General features: G+C 40.0%; 1 long non-coding RNA gene across 1 annotated transcript in view; it reads left to right on the top strand.

The window, feature by feature from the left end:
* The first annotated feature begins 358 nt into the window (after positions 1-358).
* The window catches only part of LOC129924524 (uncharacterized), a 47738-nt gene continuing 41660 nt past the window's right edge, over positions 359-6436 (top strand). Inside the window, exon 1 of the long non-coding RNA XR_008776479.1 lies at positions 359-726. This is a non-coding gene — a long non-coding RNA (uncharacterized LOC129924524). The remainder of the gene's footprint in view (positions 727-6436) is intronic.

Genomic DNA, 6436 nt, shown 5'->3' with positions numbered 1-6436 from the left:
CTTAACATTCACAAAAACATATTACTTAATTGTACTCAATTGTACATGTCCAGGTTTGTATACAATGTTTGTGACTGATATAGGCGTAGTATTAATGAAAGCTGCTACTGAAAATATGAAGCCTGACTCTATCTCTGGTTTGGACTGTGGTTCCATATCATATAGCACCACGACCTACTCTCTGTACAGGGAACATCCTGTCCTAGTCTATAATCTCCACATTGAGGAGAATTATTTCCTCTCTCTGTAGTTTAAATTCTCCTCTTTCGGTTTTGTATTTAGAGCTCCCCCACCCCTCTACTCTCATTTACAAATAGCTCCTCCCATTGTCTATCGTATACGTTTACAATCTGAGTGTCTGTTCCTACTTTCTGTCCCTCTGTTACCTCCTAGCCCTCGTGTCTGTTCTACTTTCTGTCTATCTCTGTGCACCCATATCAGCAGCGCCAACCGTAGCTCCCCCATCTCCCGGCAAATATTCAAGGTATGTAACCTCGAGAACATAAGCCTCTTTATATTTCCCCCTGGCCGCCTCGACGTTTATCTGAAGGAAGCTCTATCATGTTAGTGCACTAACTAGCTGGCTGGAGTAGCACAGCGCTGCCCACTCTGCCCTCCCCCTGGTTTAGTTTTACTTTGTTTCAATCTGAATGTGCACACCAAATCTAGCTAGTGGACGTACATAAGAGAGAGATCGTGTGTGTGTGTGTGGTCTCACTAAGACAGGTAAGTCTATTGTTTTATTTACACATTGAATGGACTGATTCTTGGTAAGACTTCCAAACAATATGACAGCATTTTACAAAGAAAAAGTGACTAGTCAACAAAAACACCCATCCATATTCATTATTTATTGACGCTGTCGAGAACATAGAAAAGTAAGTCCTGACTTGTTTTCTTGTGCACACATTCTATTAGCCAACAGTAAATGTTGTGTTTTAATTGACTGCAGTTAGTTGTATAAAGTAGTAATGGGATTGACCCAAAGATGTTTCACATAACAATTGTGTATGTTGCCGTTGTTACTAGCATGCTATTCAGACATATATACGACACTGTTGGCTTTGTTGGCTTAGATTTGGCAACATTAAACTAAACAAAACTAAAACCAACATTCTTATCTCCTCTTGACTCGAGATTCCTTGTTGCTTCTGTTCTCACTACCCTCTCTTGTTAGTCATTTAAACTCAATTCGGAATGAATCGAACAATCTCATTAAACTCAATTCGGAATGAATCGAACAATCTCATTCTACTCTACTTGGTGTTAGCGGCCCATACAATAGGATATATCTCTATTAGACACATGTATTTATGTAGTTTGTCTGTCCGTTTCTCCTTCTTTCCTTTCTCTAAGTATTTCGAAAACTAGAAAAGTGTTTTAAAAATCGGATGTCGGTGCAATGGCTACTTTCTGTCTTCTAAAAGCGATGTAACTGAAATGTGCAGACTTTCCCTACAAATACATTAGTAACACGATGCTATATAGGAGGCTTGTATAGTTGTATCTACATATTATTAATAAATGTATATAGAAATAAAAGTACATAATACATGTGATTTAATGTCAAGTTTGATTACTGATACATGTCTATGGAAAAGTGAACGCGTGCATGCGTAAGTTTGCGTGACGTATTCTATTTCTTTCAGCTGATTGGCTGGTAGGCCACGTGACAGGACTAATAGAGTACAATTGTTTGAAACTATTTCATTTGTACTAAAAGAGTAAACAATAGAAAAGGTAAACTGAACTTCACGTGCTGCCTTCATGGATTGTGTTACAAACACGAGAAGTTTCCTCTTTTACAAAGTACTCGTTGCCACCTCTTTAGGATTCCATTCTTAATGATTCTTTTCTTACAAATGTTATCAACAGCCATCAACATAAACTTGTCAATGTGCCTGGTGTTATGATGCTTCTCAGCTTATTCTTGATTTCAACCGTGCAGAAACTTCTTTCACACGCAAGTTGCATACAAGACAGCAAAATTACAAGAAAAAACTTCAAGAAACATGTCACTACATTTAAAACCATTAAAATTCTGTAGCAATCATTTCCCTAACCCTAACCCTTCCCAAGTTCATTTCTACTCCTCGCCATTTTCTCCTGCAAGTTCAATTGTTTCATCTGGCCAAAGAGTCATCCGATACTTTCTTCAGACCTTGCAAATCAGAACGCCAAGTCCACATTTTTGAAGGGAATTTACCCTGGTAATGCTTCTCAGTCTCAACGTTTCGCCTGAGTGGAAGAGAAAATTAGGCCAACAGAAAAGCGAAACAGAACCCCCTATTGGGATGCTTAAGGACAAAGTCCGTTGAACTGGCTGGGATGGAATAGAGCTCCAACAAACATGTCACTATTCACTCACAGTTCCTTAAGGGGCGAACACTTGCACGGCTGATGTGTTACAGAGAATTTTGGAATACGTGCCATCAGAAATTACATTTTTTTTATCCCTCTCAGACAGTTCAGACAATGGAGGAGAGATGGAGGAGAAATGGAGGAGAGATGGAGGAGAAATGGAGGAGAAATGGAGGAGAAATGGAAGAGAGATGGAGGGAGGAGAAATGGAGGAGAAATAAAGGAGAGATGAAGGGAGAGGAGATGGAGGAGAAATAGAGAAGAAATGGAGAAGAGATGGAGGGAGAAGAGATGGAGGAGAAATAGAGAAGAGATGGAGAAGAAATGGAATAGATATGGAGGGAGGAGAGATGGAGGAGAAATGGAGGAGTGATGGAGGAGAGATGGAGGGAGGAGAGATGGAGGAGAGATGGAGGGAGGAGAGATGGAGGGAGGAGAGATGGAGGGAGGAGAGATGGAGGAGAGATGGAGGGAGAAGAGATGGAAGGGAGAAGAGATGGAGGAGAGATGGAGGAGAGATGGAGGAGAAATGGAGGAGAGATGGAGGAGAGATGGAGGAGAAATGGAGGAGAGATGGAGGAGAAATGGAGGAGAAATGGAGGAGAGATGGAGGAGAGATGGAGGAGAAATGGAGGAGAGATGGAGGAGAGATGGAGGAGAAATGGAGGAGAGACGGAGGAGAGATGGAGGAGAAATGGAGGAGAGATGGAGGAGAAATGGAGGAGAAATGGAGGAGAGATGGAGGAGAGATGGAGGAGATGGTGGAAAGTTGAAAAAGAGATGGAAGAAAGATGGCGTAGAGTCTTTCAGGCTATTCTTTGAATAATTAGAAGAAGGTAATTGAATATTCTTCAGCTAACTTCTAAAACATGCAGGAAACAAATGGCCTCTTTCCTTGTCTTCTAGTTCCTGTTCTTTTGTTTTAGCAAGAGTGCTGACTTAAAGAAACGAACTATGTCTTGAGAGCGCCATGAAGAACGTTTATGCAGTAGAGCCATTGCTTGTTCTAAGGCATCGGAAATAGGCGAGACTTTCACATTCCGGTATTGGAAGGCCGACATCTTCGTTCTTATAGTGACAGTATTGCCTCGTGAGCGAACGTGGCTTGACCTTCATGAGGAAATGGGGTTATTCCTATTCATTCATGACTTCAACAATGATCTCTAGTATCATACTGCAGTAGAAAGAGACCAGTAATTGGCGGCAGTTGTTGGTCTGGCAGAAGATTTCAGTAAGATTTATTTTCTCTCATTTTTTTTCTTTCTTTTTTTAGACATTTAAAAAAAAATATTTTGCATTTTGACCCCCATCCATTTCTGATCTCATTGTTCAACAGTAAGTTTGTGAATGACTTCGTAGTGAGGGTATCTCAACAGTATCTTTGTGAATGACTTCATAGTGAGAGTATCTCAACAGTATCTTTGTGAATGACTTTGTAGTGAGAGTATCTCAACAGTATCTTTGTGAATGACTTCGTAGTGAGAGTATCTCAACAGTATCTTTGTGAATGACTTCGTAGTGAGAGTATCTCAAAAGTATCTTTGTGAATGACTTCGTAGGGAGAGTATCTCAACAGTATCTTTGTGAGTGACTTCGTAGGGAGAGTATCTCAACAGTATCTTTGTGAATGACTTTGTAGGGAGGGTATCTCAACAGTATCTTTGTGAATGACTTCATAGTGAGAGTATCTCAACAGTATCTTTGTGAATGACTTCGTAGTGAGGGTATCTCAACAGTATCTTTGTGAATGACTTCGTAGTGAGAGTATCTCAACAGTATCTTTGTGAATGACTTGGTAGGGAGAGTATCTCAACAGTATCTCTGTGAATGACTTCGTAGGGAGAGTATCTCAACAGTATCTTTGTGAATGACTTCGTAGGGAGAGTATCTCAACAGTATCTTTGTGAATGACTTCGTAGTGAGGGTATCTCAACAGTATCTTTGTGAATGACTTCGTAGGGAGGGTATCTCAACAGTATCTTTGTGAAAGACTTCATAGTGAGAGTATCTCAACAGTATCTTTGTGAATGACTTCGTAGTGAGAGTATCTCAACAGTATCTTTGTGAATGACTTCGTAGTGAGAGTATCTCAACAGTATCTTTGTGAATGACTTCGTAGTGAGGGTATCTCAACAATATCTTTGTGAATGACTTCGTAGTGAGAGTATCTCAACAGTATCTCTGTGAATGACTTCGTAGGGAGAGTATCTCAACAGTATCTTTGTGAATGACTTCGTAGGGAGAGTATCTCAACAGTATCTTTGTGAATGACTTCGTAGGGAGGGTATCTCAACAGTATCTTTGTGAATGACTTCGTAGGGAGGGTATCTCAACAGTATACGACTAAACATCAACGTCAATATCGTTTTCTTTAAAGCGCTGATGAATTGTACGTCTAGCGAACTGTTTCTTGTTCCATCCAATCTGATACAACTCTCTTGCACACACTCCACTGGCTTCCTGTGAAAGCGAGAATCGACTACAATGTGGCCATACTTTGTCATCAGTGTATCTATAATAAAGAAATGCCCGTGTACCTTTGCAAACTGGTCACTCCATATATCCCCCAAAGAGCACTGAGCTCAATGGACTGAACTCTTTTAGGTGTGCAACGTTTCTCTCTCAAAAGTCTGCGGGCTTTTTCAGTGCATGGACCGAAGGTTTAGAATTCATTCCTCCCCATTGATCTCAGACAGACAACATGCTACACTACATTCAAGAAGAACATTAAGACCTATCTGTTTAAAACTTGTTTATATAGTTTGTCATTTTAGCTGTCGTGTTTATGTTTGTAATGATATCCTACATTTTGTTTGTTAACAGCGCTCTATATATTAAATTATTCTTATTATCATCTCCACTGAATGTCCCACTCGCAATGTCTTCATGAAAAGTTTATATTAAGTGTAATTGTATCAGTCATTTAATTACATTTAGAATAGATCTAGACTTACAACAATAAATCTGTGCAATTAAAAATATTTGTTACCAATTGTTTTTGTTCAGCGCAATTTCATGCTTTTGATTTTCTTAATCACTCATCATAACCCTTCCAAAGAAAGGCAATTTACAACTCTCTCAAAACTACCGCACCACCAGCCTCAGAAGTCATCCCAGCAAAGTACTGTACAAAATTTTATTAAATCAACTAAAACCGATAGCAGACTAAATCATAGAAGAACAAGCGGATTTTAGACAAGGTCACAGCACAACAGAATACATCCTAAGCCTCAGAATACTCTTGAAAAAATCTACAACACCAAGAGAATCTTTTCCATGTCTTTAATGATTTCAAGAAAGCTTTCGATCGAGTATGGCACGGGGCACTCTGGGTGACAATGGAAAAGTACAACATTAATAAAAACATAATTAAATTTAACCAGAACCTCTACAAGGATGCCACCAGTGCGGTGTACTTCAACAATAATATTGGGGACTGGTTCAAAACCACAGTTGGGGTAAGACAATGATGCCTACTCTCACTTTTCAATATCTTCCTTGGATTATGGAAGATGCTCTCGAGGGCTATGAAGGTACTGTAAGCATTGAAGAAAGAAGAATTACTAATTTGAGCTTCGCAGATGACATTGATGGCCTAGCAGGGACAGAAGAAGAACTAGCTGACTTAGTGATGCGCATTGACAAGACTTCCGCAGTATATGACATGCAAATAAATGCAGAAAAAAAAATTATGACCAATAGCAAACAGGGCTTTAAAAAGGGCATCAGTATCGGAGGTGAAAATCTGACTAGTGTCAGCAGCTTCAAATACCTTGGAGCTATTGTCTCAGATGAGGGAACGAAACCTGAACTGCTGGCCCGAATAGCACAGTCCACAGAAGCCCTTTCAAAACTTAAAATAATATGGAAAGACAAGGGCTTAGCCCTAGGCACCAAAATCAGACTGATGCGCTCCCTGGTCATGGCCACATTGTTATATGCTTGCGAGTCTTGGACGCTGACTGCAGAGCTAGAGAGGAGGATCCTAGCAATGGAATTGAGATGCTACAGAAGGATCCTAGGTATCACGTTCAAAGACCGCATCACAAACCAAGAGATCAGAGAACTGCTAACT

Source organism: Biomphalaria glabrata, chromosome 2, assembly GCF_947242115.1.
Source record: "Biomphalaria glabrata chromosome 2, xgBioGlab47.1, whole genome shotgun sequence".
Lineage (NCBI taxonomy): Eukaryota > Metazoa > Mollusca > Gastropoda > Planorbidae > Biomphalaria > Biomphalaria glabrata.
Note: the sequence above shows the minus strand (reverse complement) of the source record. Positions and strands in the feature narration are given on the sequence as shown.